Below are 20,502 nucleotides of genomic sequence, written 5' to 3' on the forward strand. Positions count from 1 at the left end.
TCATATTCTGACCTTGAGAACACTTTTGGAAACTCAGCCATGCACCACATAACAATCTTTCAGTCAATAATGAGTTGCGTATATGATGGTGGTCCCATAAGATGATAACACCATATTTTTGCTGTAATGTTTCTAAGTTTAGACACATAAACAGTGGCCATCGTGTTAGAGTTGCCTACATTATTCAATGTGGCACCATGTTGTTCAGATTTGTGGCCTAGGAGCCATAGGCTGCAACACGTGGCCCCGGTGTGCTGTGAGCTGTCCCATCTGGGTGTGGGTAAGTGCACTCCATGATGTTTGCACAATGAGGTGCATTTCGCAGAAGGCTCCCCCGCTGTTAGGAACCGCATGCCTATGAGCACCAGAAAAGTGGACCTTCTAACCAGCCGTCGGGGCGGCTGGTGATAACCGCATGAAGACACCCTCCCCGACATTCCTGTGGCCAAAGAGAAATGTAGAAGACAAAGCCTCCTCCCGGGGGGACTCTGTGCATGTAGGACACAGGGAGAGAGAGGCTGGAATGTCCCTAGCAGAGGCCTGCGTTGGAGGTGACACCCGCACAGTCCTTCCCACAAGCACCTTGCTGCTTCTGACAAGCCTGTGCCCCTCCACACACAGGGCACCCAGGTGAAACCTGCTAAAGCGACACCACATCCCATCCCAAGAGGCACTTCGGACCCTGCAAGGCTGCTCCCCACGGTGCAGGCTGAGCCGGGCAGTCCTCTCCCTGATGGCCAGCTAGGGGCGTTTCCATGGTGACCTGGTTCCCGGGCTGCCTCCACTCCTCTCCTAAGGGACACTGCTACCCTCTTCTCCCCACAGATACAGGAGGGACCTGTAGAGGGGCTGCCTGGGAGGGTCCCAAAGACTTCCCTAGAGAACAAGCACCTGTCACAGAAAGGAGCCACAGCGGGTGGGGAGGGCGGAACAATGAGCTTGCTCCCATGGGGTCCTGGGGGCTGTGCTGAAGACCTCGCAGGTGGCCAGGCCTGGGCAGCAGCTGCCACGCGTACTGGGCATGGCCTTCCCTGGAGGGAACCTCAATGGGCGCAGCTCCAGCTCCCCAAGTCTAATGGGCATCTGCACAGCCCGCCTTGAATTTCTGAGACCCCTCACACCTAAGGCATCCAGATCAAAGTTCTCCACATCTCCCCAGTCTTGCCATCCCAGTGAAGGACACCCCACCTCACCAGGTTCTCAGGTCAGAAGCAGAGGGCGGCCCCTGTCCCCTCCCTTCCCCACGCCCACGAGGCCCAGGAACTGCGAGAGACAGGCGAGCCCTGCATGAAGATCAGATCCCCTGAGGGAGGCCTCCCCGGTCTGCGGCTACCCCGTGGGTGTCGTGAGCTGGCCCCAAAGTGGAGTCCCTCAGTCAATTCCTGGCACCTGAGCAGGGAAAGGGAGCACAGAGGAGGAGGAGATGCAGGGGAGCCACTGCAAGGGCGGCCTCTAAAGCCTTTCTCGGTCCCTGATGTCACCATGAGTCGCTGGTGCCATTGGATAACAAGGGTTCCACGTTCAAAGACCGCCCCTCTGGTCCTGGTGGAATCAGCAGTCGTGGCTGTCTGCCCTGCGCAGTGAAGGGTGGGACCTGCCGTCCAGCCGCCCAGCATGGAGTGGGGCACTGGCACACCGCCCGGCAACCTCCAGATGGCGTCACCACGAGGCCAGCCCGCTGCCACCAGGCCCTGCCCTTTGAGGACTCAGTAGCTTCTAGGGTTCAGTGTTGATCAAACTTCAGGCTGGTGGAAGTGCCCACACAGCACAGTTAGGAAGCAGCCGCAATCATCTTAAGGCCTGAGAGTGTCTGATGCTCCTAGGAGGAGACTCCTGAGTGCACACCGCCCCTTCCCCTTGTGAGTGGATGCTCCCAGCTCCCCCTAGGCCTCCTGCTGAGCAGAGCTGCAACCCAAACCCAGATTCTTCTAGAAAGAAAAGGATGTGATCCCTTGTTCTTGAGCTGCCATTTTCACTGTGTCCAGCCTATCTCACCCTGTCCTTCTTCACCCACCGCATGGCAGCCCTGGAGGTGTATCAGTGCTGGAGATGCATCAGTGATGGTTCCAATGAACTTCTTGAATTCCTTCCTCAAAATGGACTTTTTTCTAAGAAAGTCAGGGTGGTGCAGAGGAGGCAGCGTTTCCTTACTGATGTGTTGGCCGGACAGGAAGGCCATTGACTTAAAATACTTTCCATCCGGAAGCAGAAATCCACCCATAGCAAGCCCTCCGTTGAACTGAGGTTTCATTTTTCCTCCAAACCACTCCTTTACCGATAAGAACAGGTCAGGGCACCACAGGACGTATGGATCTCGCCTGCAGCCACCGTGGTGGAGGCAACCTGAGAAGTGGATGGGCCCCGGGGGCCCGCACATCCCGGATGGGGTCTCCCCCACACCCCTGCTTGCCCCCTGGGTGAACCCACTGCACTGCTGCTGAATCGTGGCCTCACCGCATGCGGCTCCCCAGTGTTTCAGCTTCACCGTTCTGTGCTGCGTTCTGAGCTCCCTGCAGTGAGGGACCTGGTCTCCCTCACAACTCCTCCCCCCGACCCCATTTCCCTCCTTTCTGATTAGGGACAAGGGATCCCCATGCAGCCTGGACACCAGAACCAGCAGAAGCCTATGAGTGCCCAGGTCCTGTTGCTGTGTCTGTGCGACCTGCGCTAATAAAGGGCAACTGGTGATCTGTGCCCCACGGGATATCCACGGGGTGCCCCACACTCTCAGGGAGGCCACAGACCCCGCGGGGTTCCTAAGCTCCGATGCCCAAGTGCTGACCACGCCCAGCCCCTCTCCTGGGCTCCTCCCAGGCTCTGCTCCAGGAATGCCGTTCCATCTCCTGCAGGACCCAGGCCTCCCCCGGGCCAGGCTCCCACTCGACGCCAGCCCCTGCTCCCCAAGACAGACCCCCAGACTGAACCGTCTCAACAGGTGAGGTTTCTCGTTGGAACCCTGGGGTCTAGCTCTGCTGCTTCTGAGGCACCGTGCTTCCTCCTGGGCCCTCAGGCAGAGGACAATTCCCTGGTTGATGGCTTAGCTGCATACAGGACCTGATGCAAGACCTCTCTTGCTCTGAGCCTCAGTTTCCCCATGGGGGTGAGCGCTGCTCTAGCAGGAATCATGTGAGGACTAATGGGGAAATGAGGAGCATAGGACACTGTACCTGGCCTGTGGGAATATTGGGTTCCTTGGCCTCGTGACCCACCTGGCCTGGTCTCCCAGGAGCTCCAGCACCCAGACTCATCCGTGCAAGTCCCACGCCAGTCCCAACACCCGTGCCAGGCTGTCCACAAGGTGAGGCCACACTTGCCAGGATGTGGCACTCCGCAGCCTCTGACAGGCTCTGCCTGGCTCACCCTGTGCCCTAGCCCCTCGTCGCCTGTGCCTGTCCTGCCAGCCCTGCCCAGTGGGTTTGTCCAGGCTGCTCTGCAGCTCAGGCTGTGCATCTCTTTTGGCTGCTTGGGGTCTGACTCCTTCCCCTAGAAGCCATTCTTTTCTCCATCCCTCTCCTCCCAGCATCCTTCACCCTCATGCCAGATGGACACCTCCACTACAAGATGGTCCTTGGCGCAGGTATCACCTGCTCACACTTCTGTCTTCTCCCTCAGTGCCACGTCTGCGGGGCGTGTGACTCCTCCTCTCGAGGGCTCTGAGCTCCGTACACCATGTGACAGGAGGACCATGATAAACAGATGTTTGTGGAGTGGATGAATGGGGAAAATATTGTAATGGTGGAAACTTCCAATCTCTGGGAAGGGTGATGGGGTGGTATTTTGAGTTTCTTATGATCTTACCACACAGGCAGGTGACCTTGAGGGCAAAATGGAGGGCTGACCCTGGGGTCCCTGGGCCTCCTCCAGATCCACATGTGAGAGGATTGGGAGACACCCATCTGCCCCAAGCAGGGTTCCCAGGTGTGGCTGCACATGGCATCACCAGGACAGGGTTACCCATGACCTTGCTGGGTGCTGCCACAACGCCCCGAAGGGCTCAGGACTGAGTGTCGCCTGGACAAGGGGACCAGGAGCTCTGCAGGGCCCGACACACGGTCAGATTCAAGAGCCACTGCTCCAAGGTGACCTCACCCAGGGTGTTCCGTGGCTGTGAAAGAAGAGCCTGCGCGCCTCCCTTGGGGTCAGAGCTTCCTCCAGGTATCCCTCCCCCTCCAGGTCCCCTTTCCCTCCAGGTCCCCCTCCCCTGCACACCTCCCTCCCCCTCCAGCTCCCCTTTCCCTCCAGGTCCCCACACCACCACCTCCAGAACCCCCTCCCCTGGACACCTCCCTCCCCCTCCAGGCCCGTTTCCCTCCAGGTCCCTCCCCACTTCCAGAATCCCTTCCCTTGGACACCTCCCCTCCCCCTCCAGGTCCCCTTTCCCTCCAGGTCCCTCCCCACCTCCAGAACCTTCGTCCCCTGCACACCTCCCCTCCCCCTCCAGCTCCCCTTTCCCTCCAGGTCCCTCCCCACCTCCAGAACCTTCCTCCCCTGCACACCTCCCCTCCCCCTCCAGCTCCCCTTTCCCTCCAGGTCCCTCCCCACCTCCAGAACCTTCCTCCCCTCCACCTCCAGGCCCCTTTCCCTCCATGTGTCCCCCAACCTCCAGAATCACCCTCCCCTGCACACCTCCCCTCCCCCTCCAGGTCCCCTTTCCCTCCAGGTCCCCCTCCAGTTATGTCCCCAGTCCTCCTACACTCCCCTCCCCTATTTACACTACCCCTACACCTCCTTCCTCCTAGTCCCTCAGCTCCTAAGCCCCCTCTATATGCAGAGAAACCCCTACCCCGGCTCACTGCCCCCACCACCATGGGAAAGAAACAGGAAAAATGGCTGTAGTCAGGGGCCCTGCAGAGCTGGAGGGAATGCCACATCGGAGCCCACAGGCCAGTGGCGAGGGGTCAGGGTGGCAAGGAGGGTGACGGCGTTCTCTCAGCCTGGCCTCTGCCTCCGTCCCTCAGGGCACCCCAGTTTCTCAGATCTGCTCTGACAATGAATCCGTGCCTTCCAGTCTTGGCTCCCAGCCACGTCCATGACACTGGGAATACAGCGCTCTAATTAACGGCCCTCATTAATCAGGGCTCAAACGGGGCAGAACTCAGATCCGGCCCGGAGGGGAGATGAGTGCTGGCTGCCAGACAAAGGCCAGCTTCTGTCTCCACCAAGCATCCCCGCTGAGCACCAGACCCTGGGCCAGCTGAGACCTGGGACCTGATCGGAAGGCACAGGAGGCACAGACCCCTGCCTGGGAGAAGCTGTGGAACCAGCACTCTAGGAAGGCTGGAAGGCTGCAGAACGTCATTATTTTCTGTTTGCTTCATTGCCTGGAACCTCTCAGCAGTGATCCCACTGCCAACAGACTAAAACCCATGCTCCCAGCTAAATATGGAAAGCCCAGTGATCTGACCCAGGGTAACCCAAGCCCCCCTCCCATCACTGGTAGCTCCACAGACTGTCTGGTGACAAGCCCAGATAGGCACTCTCGCCTGCCTATGGACGTCTCGTGATGTCCCTACAAGGCCAGTTACACCTCCCCACGCCGGCCACATGCGACCCACACAGACCCGGTCATTCCAGAGGACACCACCCTGTGGCCACTGCTCTAGCAAGGGCAGTGGCGCTGGGCACAGGCTGCCCTGCAGGCCTTCCCTCCTCTGCCCAGGTCAGGTACAGATTTTGCAGATTCAACCTTGTCCTTTGGAATTTGACTTCAGCCAGGCACAGAGGCATCCATGTAGCTCTGCCCTGGGCCTCTGGCACCAGCACCCACTCCCCGCCCGATCCTCACTGCACAGCACCCATGCGCCCTCCGACGCTCTGCTAGGCCAAGCCTTCTTTGAGCTCCTGGCATCTGAGCACTTTCTCCATGGACTTACACAGCAATGTATTAAAGCATCAGTACAGCGCATCTCACAGTCTGCCAGTTACTATTCAAAACAATCATTTGTCTCTCCCAGATTTTAACTACCTTGAAGACAGGGCTTTAATGAGCCCCACCCTCTCTGCCAGTGTCCAACACCATCTCCCTAACAAACAGACACAGGTAAAATATACCAGAAATGTCCTTATTTTTTTTAAAAAAGTCAAGGATTGGATTTAGGACTACATTACCCCATGCTCTGACTTATTTTTAGATGTTAAAGGAAAGGAAACACTTTTTAAAATTTATTTATTTATTTTGAGACAGAGTCTCTTCTGTTACCCAGGCTAGAAATTCTCCTGCCTCAGTCTGAGATTACAGGCATGCACCACCGCGCCCGGCTAATTTTGTATTTTTAGTAAAGGCAGGGTTTCACTATGTTGTACAGGCTGGTCTTGAACTCCTGACCTCAAGTGATCCACCAGCCTCAGCCTCCTAAAATGCTGAGATTATAGGTGTGAGCCACTGCACCTGGCCACGTTTTTCAAGATAATTCACCCTTACCTTGGCATCTGAATGCATCCATAACAGGTAAATCTTATAGGTAACCAAAGATGTGACAGAATTATCCTTTTGACTTTGTTATCTTACAGATCATTTTCAAAGTCATGGTGATTGTTCCAAGCCAGTGCAGCCAGGACATCTGTTGACAAAGGCACCTGACATGGGGTAGAGCCACTGTTCCAAAGGCCCCAGGCCTTGGGTGAGGCGGACAATGGGATTCATCCAGCTCCCAAGGTTGCCGCTGGGACAAAATTAATTTGGGCCTCAATATTAATTCATGCTCACCTGATGTATCTCTTTCTCCTACAAGCAGAGCACAGCCTACAGTGCAGGGCAGTGAAGCTGCCCCTTATTTCCAAATGACAGGCACTCGCTCTAACTCCAGCAGACATGGATTACCCGACAACATCAGCTGAACCTGCACTGAGCACGACAAAACGCAGGTAGCACACAGCTCTTCGCAGGATCGTTTCAACTGTGGAATCACAGAAAATCATGAAACGTGCAGTCAGCTATCCACGTGAGTCCTGGCTCTGTCATTTGATTAGTTGAAAGACCTTGGTGGAAACTGAATCTCTTTGAATCTCACTTTCCCTATCTGTAAATTGGATTTAAAGACACCCAACCTACTTATGCCAGACTTGCTTCAAATGTCAAGATAACAATAGAGAAAGCACAAAGACGCCTCCCTCTGCAGTAAAGAGAAAATATCTACCCAAAGACCAGGCGGTGTGTCACGGGTTCTTGGGAATGCCAGCCTCTTCTCCCCACCTCATTCCCATGGAAACCTGTGTGAGGCTGGCTGCAGGCGGGAAAAGGAGAACAGTGGAGCCTCAGACCTGGCAGAGTCCCTGGGTGAACGCAGGGCTGGGAGGACGTAAGAAGCCAGTTACCTCCAGAAGGCACGGCTCCTGGTAGGCTGACTGCTGAAGTGGAAACAAGATTTCTGTGGGCAGAAGGGACAACTGAGAACCAAGAGAGCAGCATCCTGAGTCACAGAAAGAAACAAAGGAGATGCAGGCACAGGGAGGACCAGGCAGAAGCCTTCTGGGTGGTGCCAGCCCTGCCTCTGCCATAGCCCTGCCCACAACAAGCATCCCTGCCCATGGCAAGTATCCCTTCTCCACGGTGAGTGTCCCCACCCTATGCCATCTCTCCAGAGCCAGGCGACTCCCAGCAAAGGCTGCAGAGATGGGAGAGTACAGGTATTGCACCTGCCATCATGAGTCTCTGCTTCTATGAGATGGTCCAGGAGGCCTCCCCTCCATGCCCATTTTTGTGCTAATTCCAGGGTGATTGGCTTATGCTTGTCGCCACATCAAAAATACAAACACTGCGAGCTGTCAATCACCTTTCGGTCTCCCGTAAGCTCTGGGGCTACTACTTCTTTAATCGGGAATAATGAGTGTTTTGCTTTTTTTTTGCTTTTTTTTTTTTTCTTTTTAAGCTCCAAATGGTTGTTTTAATCCCCCAGTCACTGGTTCAGGTATTTTCTAAACTTTATTTGCTGCCTCCAGCCAAACTCAGACCAGGGCTCTAAGTCAGAAATCTAGTCGACAATCTGTTTCCTTTATCATGGCCCTCCTGTGACACAATAAAAATATATTAGGTATTTGTCCCTGGTTCCTGGCATGGCACTCTTAAGCACTTGGAATTTTCTGAATGGTAGGAGTGTCTTTGGTTACTCATAGAGACTCCCTCTAACATACATGAGTTTAGGCTAATGTGGTGACGTGCTGTGAGGGCCTGGAGGGCTTCAGGAAGGGAGCTGCCCACCAGAAGAACAAGCATGTGCCCGCTAGTGGAGGGTTAGAACTTTCACCCCAGCCCCATCTTCCCTGAAGGGAAGAAACACTGCAGGTTGAGCTCCATCACCAACGGCCAGTGATTGAATCTACCATGTCTCAGCAATGAAACTCCATATAAAACTATTGAAACAAGGAGGCTTGAGGAACTTCTGGGCTGTTGAACACAGGCAGACGCAGGGGCATTGAATTGGTCTGTTTTCACACTGCTGATAAAGACATACCTGAGACTGGGTAATTTATAAAGAAAAAGAGGTTTAACGGACTCAAAGTTCCACGTGGCTGGGGAGGCCGCACAACCATGGCAGAAGGCAAAAGTCACGTCCTACATGGTGGCAGCAAGAGAGAATGAGAAGCAAGTGAAAGGAGTTTCCCTGATAAAACCATCAGATCTCATGAGACTTATTCACTACCATGAGAACAGTATGGGGGAAACCACCCCCATGACTCAATTATCTCCCGCCAGGTCCCTCCCACCACACATGGGAATTATGGGAACTACAATTCAAGATGAGATTTGGGTGGGGACACAGCCAAACCCCACTGGACATGGAGCACCCAGTGAGGGCACGGAGCTCCTGCGCCCTCCCCAGACCTTGCCTCATGTGCCTTCTCATCTGGCTATTCATTCCTGTCCTTTCGGATAAACCACTAATCGTAAGCATAAAGGTTTCCTGAGTTTTCCTGCTCTCGAAATTTTCCTGCTCTCGAAAATGATCAAACCTGTTGAGGGCCATAGGAATCCTCAAATGTACAGCTGCTTGACCAGAAGTGCAAGTGACCCCAGGACTTGGAGCTGGCATCTGGAGTGAGAGCATTCTTGTGTGTCTGAGCCCTTAAACCTGTGGGTTCAACATTAACTCCAAGTGGTTAGCCTCAGAATTCATTGAATCACTGGACACATGACTGGTGTCAGAGGATCACTGCTGGAAAATGGGCCTCCACATCTGCTTCAGAGCCACACCTCACCCACACAGCCATTAGCACCTCCCCAGCGCCACCCAGGAAAGGCCCTCCTCATCCTCCTGCTAAGGGAGCACCACACCACACCACTGTCCTGCTGGACTTACCCACATTCCTCTGCTTACAACAGTTTAGTGGGTTCCCATCACCATCATCGTGAAACATGGTGGTCAGAAAAATACTCCTTATAATTCACCATGGGGCAGATTTTGCCACTCTCACCCGGGGAAGATACAAGTGGAATGCTTTGTCACTCAACTGAGCAGGTCTTGGCTGCCATAGGCTGTCTGGGGAAATGGAGGCTTCCATTCCTCTCCCCATGCACATTCTTCTCCCCATTTCACGGCCAAACCAGTGAAACCTTCCAGAAAGGCCCAAGTCACCATATGCTGAGATTTCCCAGGATAAAATCCAAACCACGCATATTGCATATGTGTGCAGGGGGAAATGGCACGGAAGACCACTGGAGAATGTGCCCTGAGCCTGGCTGCCTTGCCCCAGTGCATCCCAGGCTGGCAGGATGAGGGGAACGCATTGCTGAAATCATCCATGTTTCTCAAAGCTTGCTTTGGTTCCCCTTTTATTGTTCTTTGATGTCTTAAAAACGAGAACGAAAAAGACATCTCACATGGAGAGGATCAGTTTCTTTCTTCTTTTTTGCTATAACCCTTACTGCTTCATATTGGACTACTATATCCAAAATTAAAGCTGCATCTAGGCCTTTTCTGACCTTAAGGTACGTGACAGCGCCAACATTTGGTGACAGTTCTGGAAAGAACAACTCCAATTGTTAGCCCCCACCACTGTGGCATTCCCCCAAGACATGACAGGGTAGGTGGGACTGGGATGGGTAACCTTGCCCGGAAGTCCCCTGTGCTCAGGCTCTGGCCCCTGCCCAGCCCTGGTTCTCAGCCTTTGCCTTGCTCCCCTGGGACTCCTTCCCTAGTCATTCAGGCAGAGCTCATCCCAGCCTCTACACCCCTCTGCTCTTCCTTGTGCTATATATTTAGGCCAACGCTCATCAAATATGCCATTTATCTTTTTAATTGCAAGTTTTCACTCTTGGCTGTAGCTCCTTGAGGACAGAGACCACATTCTATTTATGTTAACAACAATAAACTTTAACTGCCTTTACCCTAAGTGAGATTTACCACTAAGATTTTAATATGTATTCTCATTGAAACCTCACAACCATCCTCATTTTACAGATTAGGGGCCTAAGAAAGAGAAAGAAAGAATCCTGCCCAGGGGCAAACAGCCAGAAAGTGACTCAGCCAGAGCTTGAACTCAGGCAGAATCTTGACCCTGGCAGCAGCAAGTGGAGCACCTGGCCTCGGTGCTGAAAGACCATAGAGCAATGATGACCAAAATGCTGACGGTATTGGCACTCCATCATCAGAGCTAATGTCTGAGAAGAGAGCTTTCTCACACACGTGGGCTGTTTGGCTCAGGCAATGTCATCGTATATCATATTCTCAAATGGGACTTGTGGCATATTCACAAGTATCTTTGAGGTGATGACTAATGCAGGTCCAGCCCTTGAAGCCAGCCTGGACATGGAGTAAGACGTACCCAGAGAGCTAATCCCCAGACAGTGTATGGAATAGAAACAGCTTGGGATTTGGAGTGAAGACAGGCAAACAATAAAATATAATTTAAAATCTGGTTCTGGAGGCCACAGAACAAACCATGCCTGCATTTGTGAGTAATGAAGAAGTGGTCATCCTAGATCAGGTTGATTCAACAAGCTTTCCTTGTTATAGATGTGTAGGGGAAGTGGTGTGGGGGGAGGGCGGATGCAGGCATGGAATGACCACTTGTGATTTTTAAAGTTACTTTTTCATTGGTTTATTTTTTCATGCAAGCAAAATCACCTGTGTATGAAGTCAAGATGTATGGATCAGTCATGATTGCCTGGAAGTTATACTGCTTGGAAGCCATAATACCTGAATATTATGACACACAGAACACTCATGATGCATGGAACCCTGCTGCATGGTCGTCATGATGCATCAGTCACAACACATGCAGATGGAAATCATCCTGCATGAAAAACATGAGGCATGGTAGCCATAATGCATGGAAGTCATGAGGCCTGGAAGACATGATGAGTGGAAGCAATAATGCATGGAAGACGTGATGCATGGAAGCCATCATGCATGGAAGTCAAGAGGCATGGAAGCCATCATGCATGGAAGTTACGAAGTATGGAAGCCATCATGCATGGAAGTTACGAAGTATGGAAGCCATCATGCATGGAAGTTACGAAGTATGGAAGCCATCATGCATGGAAGTTATGAAGTATGGAAGCCATCATGCATGGAAGTCAAGAGGCATGGACGCCATCATGCATGGAAGTTACGAAGTATGGACGCCATCATGCATGGAAGTTACGAAGTATGGAACCCATCATGCATGGAAGTTACGAAGTATGGAAGCCATCATGCATGGAAGTTACGAAGTATGGAAGCCATCATGCATGGAAGTTACGAAGTATGGAACCCATCATGCATGGAAGTTACGAAGTATGGAAGCCATCAGGCATGGAAGTTACGAAGTATGGAAGCCATCATGCATGGAAGTCAAGAGGCATGGAAGCCATCATGCATGGAAGTTACAAAGTATGGAAGCCATCATGCATGGAAGTTACGAAGTATGGAAGCCATCATGCATGGAAGTTACGAAGTATGGAAGCCATCATGCATGGAAGTCAAGAGGCATGGAAGCCATCATGCATGGAAGTTACGAAGTATGGAAGCCATCATGCATGGAAGTTACGAAGTATGGAAGCCATCATGCATGGAAGTTATGAAGTATGGAAGCCATCATGCATGGAAGTTACGAAGTATGGAAGCCATCATGCATGGAAGTCAAGAGGCATGGAAGCCATCATGCATGGAAGTTACAAAGTATGGAAGCCATCATGCATGGAAGTTACGAAGTATGGAAGCCATCATGCATGGAAGTTACGAAGTATGGAAGCCATCACACATGGAAGTCAAGAGGCATGGAAGCCATCATGCATAAAAGTCGTGATGCACGGAAGCTGTAATGCATGGGCCAGTCATGATGCACAGAAGTTATCATGCATGGAGGCCATAATGCATAGAGGTCATGAGGCATGAGCCAGCCACAATGCATGGGAATTTTGATGCATGGAAGCCATGATGCATGGGCCATAACTCATAGAAGATATGATGCATGGAAGTCATGATGAATGGAGGCCATAATGTGTGAAAGCCATGATGCATGGACCAGTCATGATGTATGGACTAGTCATGAGGAATGAATGTCATCATCTGGCCCTACCTTTCTCTTCAGAGCCACCTTACTGAGTCCCAAGCCTTTCATTGTCCCTGGGCCCTTTAATGTTATTGTCCAACAATACTGAATGGATGAGGTCCTTCAAACACATCATGTTTTATGTCTTTTAACCTTTTCACTTTTTCTCTGCCAGAATTTCCCCGCCCTCCTTCTATAACCTGTAATCTTGTTCACTTTCCAGGTTATGCTAGAACTTCAGAGTCATTCTCTGGTCTCCCCCCAGACCTATTCCTTTGTCCTCCCAAAGCACCTTGAGCTTACTTCCTACGTCATACCTACAGGGCTTGGGAACAGAGTTAGCTCTTCCCCCATGTTACATTGCTGCAGGAATATGAGATTCCTGAGAACAAGACATAGGGCTTCATGATCTGAAAACACATGCCTGTGTCAATCATGTGACAGGAAACCTATAAACACATCAGAATAAAATAAATAAATGATCAAGCAAGCAAACTCCTTACTTACCTCCTAGGCTCATGGGTCAGGATCTGGGCATTGGGCTTAGTTTGCAATGTTTGCTGAACCCTCTTCTTTTTCATTAATAATCATTGTTCTCTTAAACTACAAAAAGCTTTTTATCCCTCTTAAAATAGGCCTAGGTGATATCAAAGTGAACTCTGGTCTGAAAGATGCCCAGAAGACATGAATGTCACTTTGTCTCATGGTAACTTTTTCTGAGAAAGACCATAGAAAAACTGGGCTCTGAGAATCTCCAAGCATGCCCCCATTGGGGTATCCAGGTTTTGCTCCAGGAAGCATTGCAGGGGGAAAAAAAAGGCATAAGAAAGATGGGGAGATGGGCAAGCTTTGAAGACCAGAATTGTAAGCTCAAAGTGTGCATTTAAAGCTGAGTGAGGTGAGGCATATAAATGGAAACTAATTAATCTGAAGGAGTGATGTTCTGGTGGATATTCGAGTTTGCCTGGGTGCCATCTGGCCAAGTGCTCACAAAAGAGCTAACTGTAAACAGAGACACCCAGAAAAGCATCTTAGAGACGGGAAGCTGCCTGTGAGCACCGCCAACCAGGCCAGGACAGCCCAGAGTCTGCTGCTCCTGAGGCCTCACCCCCGGCTTGCCTTCAGTTGCAAAGTAAAGTGCAGGGAGTGGACCAGGAGACCTGGGGTCAGGGACCTGGGTTCAAGTCCTGGCAGGGCACCTGCTGACAAGGTGACCTGGAGAAAGTCACACAGCCTCACTGAAGCTCCATCTCCTTCTTAGTCATCCGCCACACAGAAACATTGTGGATTGCAGCCGCCTCTGTGACACTGCTTGGAAGATTGCAAAGGGCTCTGCAAACAGGAGCTACCATTATGTGAATTGAGTCCCTGCAAGAGTTCAGAAATGCTGCTGGTAAGATAACCATGTCTTCTGGCTCCAAAATCATTTACGCCTTGGTTCATGGACTCAGGCATCTGGTCATCCAATATTGAATGAGAACGTGAAGTGCTGACAGCAGTATGTGAAATGCAGTGCCCTCAGGCTCACTGCTACTCTCCAGCGTGGGAGGAGGCAGTGGAGGCCCCATGGAGACTGTGGGCTTTGGGGCTGAGCAGGCCCCTGAGTGAACCACCTCTGCTGTTGCATGATGATTCCTGAAAAGGGAGAATCTCACCTGACCTTGCTGGTGTCCCATGCTCAGCACAGCACCTGATACACAGCGACCCTGAGGCCATGACATGCTGATCCTCCTGCCCTTCTTATCTTAGACCCTGGTAGCCAGTGATCATCCAGAAAAACCCTGGGAAACACAACATCAGCAATAGATCTGGAGACCTGGCGCTGAGAAGGCTCAATGAAAAAAGCCTATGGAAACCACAAAGGTCTACATTTGGGGTCATGAGACAGAGGACAAACAGGGAGAAGAAATGGTTGTCAGAGACTCAGCACCCCTGCCGTGGTCCAACAGGACCATGGTGACCCTTGGGTGCCAGAATCACTGAGGGCTATACGGGCCTGTATTAGCCTGTTCTCACACTGCTAATAAAGATCAATTATAATAATAGTTTATAAAGGAAAAGGTTGAATGAACTCACAGTTCCACATGAGTGGGGAGGCCTCTCAATCATGGTGGAAGGTGAAGGAGGAGCAAAGGCACATCTTACATGGTGGCAGGCAAGAGAGAGCATGTGCAGGGGAACTGCTCTTTATAAAACCATCAGATCTCATGAGACTTATTCACTATCAAGAGAACAGCACAAGAAAAGCCCACCTCCATTATTCGACGACCTCCCACCAGGTCCCTCCAATGACACGTGGGAATTATGCAAGCTACAATTCAAGATGAAATTTGGGTGGAGGGCACAGCCAGACCACATCAAGCCCTCTCTGCCACAAGCTCTGTGCTCTGTGGGCTCCATGGTGCAAACTCTCCCTGCCCACCTCAGCCCTCTGGCCTCCATATCTTAGTCCTGGTCATGGGTTCTTCTCTTCCATGGCCTCCTTACTTTGTCCTGGAATACTGCACATCTCACCCTAAGAGCACTGGTCCTACAAGTGCTTGTAGTTTAAACTTTCCTTCTGGCTTATGGCTTCCAGACCTAGAGATCAGCCCCAAACTCTGCCCTAACATTTAAAGCAGCCTGTTCATTGCTTGTTAGTCAGCTGGGTGTCCCGCAGGACTTTAAATTTACATCCAAAACTAAACTCATTCTTCCTCCAAATCAGCTTCTCTCATTACCTTCCAGTCGCCTGAGCCCAAGCCTGGAGCCAGCACAATCTCTGTGTCCTCCCTTCGCATCCTCTCATCCCCTCCATCCCTCACACATTCCTTAAGTCCCACATCCAGCTGATTTTAACCCCCATATATGTCTTGCCTCCTTTGTCTTCCTAAGCCGACCACCAATGGCCTGGTTCAGAAGTCTGTCACACCCAGGCAGACTGTCTCAAGAGCCACACGGTCTTCCCACATCCAGTTCCACCTGCTTAGGTCCCCTCTGCACACAGCAGCCAGGGTGGGCTGCTGATACCGTAGTCTCTGCAGATCTCTTGTTGACAAAGCACCAGCTCCGTTCACATCATGCACAAGGTGAACCATAACCTACCTTCCTCCTTCCCTCCTTCCCTCCTTCCCTCCTTCCCTCCTTCCCTCCTCCCTCCTTCCCTCCTTCCCTCCTTCCTTCCTTCCTGGATCACAGAACCCTGGAGTGGACTGCTTTCCATCCACTTGAGCCTCTGCTCCTGCCACACCCACCCTGCTGCTCATTCCCTGGTCACCAGGAGTCTCAGGACCCCTGCCTCCTGCTTGCACAGGCTCCTCTCCCTTGGTCACCACCCCTGACTCCCTTCCCACCCTGGCTTATCCTCCCTGACTTTCACACCTGGCACCTCAGGCGTCACACTCTGCACCCTCCGAGACTTCACACCCTGCTCTCTCCCAGCCTTCACACCCAGCACTTCCCCAGGCTTCACACCCTGCACCTTCCCAGAGTTTACACCCAACACCTCCCCAGGCTTCACACCCTACACTCTCCCAGGCTTCACACCCTGCACCCTCCCAGGCTTCACACCCTGTACCCTCCCAGGTTTCACACCCTGCACCCTCCCAGGATTCATGCCCTGCACCCTCCCAGGCTTCACACTGTGCACCCTCCCAGGTTTCACATCTTGCACCCTCCCAGGATTCACACACTGCACCCTCCCAAGCTTCACACCCTGCACTCTCAGAGACTTCACACCCTGCACCCTTGTGAGCTTCACACCCTGCACCTCCCAGAGTTCACACCCTGCACCCTCCAAGGCTTCACACTCTACACCCACCCAGGATTCATGCCCTACACCCTCCCAGGTTTCACTCCCGGCAACCTCGCAGGATTCACACTCTACACCTTCCCAGGCTTCACATGCTGCACCTTTCCAGAGTTCACACCCAACACCTCCCCAGGATTCACACCCTGCACCCTCCCAGGCTTCACACTCTACACCATCAGATTCATGCCCTACACCCTCCCAGGCTTCACACCCTGCACCCTCCCCCATCTTCACACCCTGCACTACCCCAGGCTTCACACCTGACACCCTCCCACGTGTCACACATGCACCATCCCAGGCTTCACACCCAGCACTTCCCCAGGCTTCATACCCTGCACCCTCCCAGACTTTACCCCCTATGCCCTCCCAGACTTTATACCCAGCCCCATCCCAGGTGTCACACCTGTACCCTTCCAGGCTTCACACCCTGCACCCTCCCAGGCTTCATACCCTGCACCCTCCCTGGCCCCAGAAAGCTTTTCCTGAATGGGCCAGGGGGCCTGGTGTCCTGCCAAGCTCTCATACATCTGTGCCCAGCTCGGAGGTAGAACCTGCCTAACTCGCCTGTCACCTTAGGAAACACAGGGCTCTCTTTGACGACTGCGCTCTCTTAGGAGAGGCTGCATCAAAACCCACACCCATCTGTTTATCTTCAGTGCCTGGCACACCGAAGAACAAATGACGAACGTCCCATAAAGGTTTGCTGAACTCAGCCTGGAGTAAACAAGAACTCAAAGAAGGTCAAGAACTAGAGCTGTTGCCAAATCTCAATAAGTGCAACCACCACAGGGCAGTCACTAACTTTGTGACATTGATTCAGAGCCTTCTGTACTCCACCACATAGCTGCTACAAACCGCTACCTGCTCTGGGGGCTGTTATCACATACCTGCCTCCCCAGACTAGAAACTTTCTGAGATCAACACCTGCCTTATGGATCTCTGCATCTCTGCACCTCCAGGCCCCTGCCCTACACCTGGCCTAGAGCACCCGCACGTGCATGCTCACAGACTCAGAGCCACGATGACTGGTGCATCCCAAAGTTGCCCTTTCTCTTTGCATCTTCGTGCAGACAAGAGGAGGAATCACTTCCGTCATCAGTGACACTTGGTATGGGAGCTGCCCTGGGTCTATTAGCAGGATTGACATTTATGCCACCTCCCTCATGGGTGACTTGGATCAGGCACCGGCATTTCCTGAGCGGTGACCTCAGGGTTCTAATTGCCGCCACCTTCAACCCACCCCGACTCCATCACAGCCCGGCAGGTGCCATGCTCACAGCTCAGGAGTGACAGCCACGTTTGACATGGAGGCCTGGAAACTTCTCTGCACCGCATTCCACCCGTGATTACATAATTAATATCCGACACAGTTCACTCACTGACACACAATCTGCTGCAACTCCAGACGTTGCTACTTACGGCTCAATCTTTGCAGGATTCATTAGGTTTGGTTGTTCATAGAATCTGCTTAATTTCCAGCTATGCCCTGTCCTGTTAGAAAAAAATTATAATCTGTAACAATTACACAGTTCAGTTGTTTAATGGAAAGTAGATTTGTCATAATTCTCTTGCGAAAAATGGCTTCCCCTCCAGAGAATGCATTGTGTTCCTGCAGTCCCTGCAGTGGCCCCGAGGCTCCCACGGCTCCCAGCTCTGTAGGGTCCAGCCCCACATCACTCACCACACCCACTTTCTTCCTCCACCAGGGGAGTCTATCCCTGAACAAGCGCTGGTGGAGCATTTTATGTGGAAAGTCACTTACGATGAACATTAAATGAGCTGTGGTCAGGAAGGACTCCATGCCCAAGAAGGTTGGAGAGAGATTCAATTTTAAAAGGAAATATATATATTTAGGGTAATGCTTATCAAAGATTTACCATGCAAAGTCTCAATATTTGGGACTCTCTGAGAGGGGAGTACAGGATGCAGTGCTGAGCAAACCTGCCTGTCTCCAGAAGCCTCCTTCCCTTTGCCTTAGGATAGCTGGTGGGATCGGCTCTGGGCATCTCTCAAGACCCGACACTGAACTCTCTCCACTCACGTTCAGAGGGAGACACAACATATAAGCAACAACGGTGCATCTTCCTCCATCATGGATGGTTCTTTTAACAAAAAGAAGTATCTAATTCATTCATTTGTCCATGTGGCACTTCCTGAGCCACTTCTTTTTTTTTTTTTGAGACGGAGTCTCGCTCTGTCACCCAGGCTGGAGTGCAGTGGCCGGATCTCAGCTCACTGCAAGCTCCGCCTCCCGGGTTTACGCCATTCTCCTGCCTCAGCCTCCCGAGTAGCTGGGACTACAGGCGCCCGCCACCTCGCCCGGCTAGTTTTTTGTATTTCTTAATAGAGACGGGGTTTCACCGTGTTAGCCAGGATGGTCTCGATCTCCTGACCTCGTGATCCGCCCGTCTCGGCCTCCCAAAGTGCTGGGATTACAGGCTTGAGCCACCGCGCCCGGCCACCTGAGCCACTTCTAAATGCCCATGGGAGATGTTTTAGGACAGGTTCTCTGGAGGCTCTCTGAAGCAGAGGTCTGTGTGCAAGCGTTTATCAAGGAAGTGCTTCCTGAGGAAGCCTGTGAGACAGCAGAGGACACAGTCGGAGGTGGAGAAGGCCAAATGCAAGGTGACCTAGGCAGAGCCCCACGGAGGGCGGCTCCAACTAAACCAGCCAGGCCCTAGCAGGCCAGGCATATGTCATTCCTCTGAGGCCTGGGATGGGCTCTTGTACCTCTGTAGGAAGGTCTGAAAGTCAGAAGCCAAAAGGAAAGTTTAAACTACAAGCACTTGGAGGACCAGTGCTCTTAGGATGAGAAACACAGTGTCCCCAGGGCATGGGGTGCAGGCTTCCAAGGGTTCTCGGCTCTGTACTGGAGAAGCAGCAGGCCCAGGAGCCCCAGAAGGTCTCTGAGAATGACCTGCAGCCCCAGTAGCAGCTGGGAGACATGGACCATGGTGGATGCCTTCACCCTGCCCTGCCTCTCTCAGCTGCTCTGCTCAGAAACTGGGTTCATCTTCTCACCCCAGTCAGTCTTCAAGTTGGCCTTAGCACAGCATCTGGCATAGAGTAAGTAAGTGACCGGGATTTTGAGGGAATGAATGAAGGAATGAATGAATGATGATGGAATGGATAGACATGCCCATCGTGTTACACCTGTGGCAAATGCCTCCCACCGCTCCCTACTGGGAGAGGCAACAGAGCGGCTTTGCATTGGGAGCAGTCTCTGAAGGCAGACTACCAGCCGATGGCATGTTCTCATTCCCCACGTGACCTTGAGCAAGGGCCTTAGCGTCTGCGTCTGTTCTCTCACCTATGAAGGAGGCATTCGATGAGTCACCCCTGGAAAGTACTCAGAAGAGCAGACACTCAGCAGACACCAGCACAACCATCACCTCCCCCCATCCAAACGAACACAGAGCAGCTGTCACAGGCAGCCTCTGAGGCTTTCTGCTGTCACCTTTGGCTCCTCTGCCCCCATCCCCTTCCCATACACAGTGGACTTCCCCACTGGACAGCTCATGGCTTCCTGGACAAATCCTGGGTGTGCTAACAGCCCTGACCTCATGCCATACTCTTTCTGTCCTCAATTTTGAATTATTTCTGTCCCCTCTCCCTATACAGCCTCCTTCCCAAACTTGGCCCTTCCCAACTGCAACTCATCTGTTCCCCTTCCAGGTCAGCATGATCTGACCCTCTCTCATGTCACAAGTCACATTTGTATGCAACTGCTGTGCTCATCTTCTCTTCAAGTACTCCATGCCTTCCATCCAGGTGCCTCACACATTCCAGACTCAGGAATGGGGCAGCAGCAGGCAGAAGGGGTCTGTGGCTGTACATGGCATATTTGCAGGGATGGTTGTATGGGGGTGAGGGTGATCACACTGCATCCAATAACTAGCCGTGGCGTATATTTGCAGGGATGGTTGTATGGGGGTGAGGGTGATCACACTGCATCCAATAACTAGCCGTGGCGCATATTTGCAGGGATGGTTGTATGGGGGTGGGGGTGATCACACTGCATCCAATAACTAGCTGTGGCGTATATTTGCAGGGATGGTTGTATGGGGGTGGGGGTGATCACACTGCATCCAATAACTAGCCGTGGCGTATATTTGCAGGGATGGTTGTATGGGGGTGAGGGTGATCACACTGCATCCAATAACTAGCCGTGGCGTATATTTGCAGGGATGGTTGTATGGGGGTGGGGGTGATCACACTGCATCCAATAACTAGCCGTGGCG

The 20,502-nt window shown here is 52.3% G+C and overlaps 1 long non-coding RNA gene across 5 annotated transcripts in view; it reads right to left on the bottom strand.

The window, feature by feature from the left end:
• The window catches only part of LOC105497566 (uncharacterized), a 141,603-nt gene that overhangs the window by 68,886 nt on the left and 52,215 nt on the right, over positions 1–20,502 (bottom strand). The window contains exon 1 of one of the 5 annotated variants that reach the window (XR_011611399.1): positions 17,681–17,695. The exons of the other annotated variants lie outside the window; for them this stretch is intronic. This is a non-coding gene — a long non-coding RNA (uncharacterized lncRNA). Of the gene's footprint in view, positions 1–17,680; positions 17,696–20,502 lie in introns of those variants that run through there. 5 annotated transcript variants of the gene reach the window in all.

Source organism: Macaca nemestrina, chromosome 13, assembly GCF_043159975.1.
Source record: "Macaca nemestrina isolate mMacNem1 chromosome 13, mMacNem.hap1, whole genome shotgun sequence".
NCBI classification, from domain to species: domain Eukaryota; kingdom Metazoa; phylum Chordata; class Mammalia; order Primates; family Cercopithecidae; genus Macaca; species Macaca nemestrina.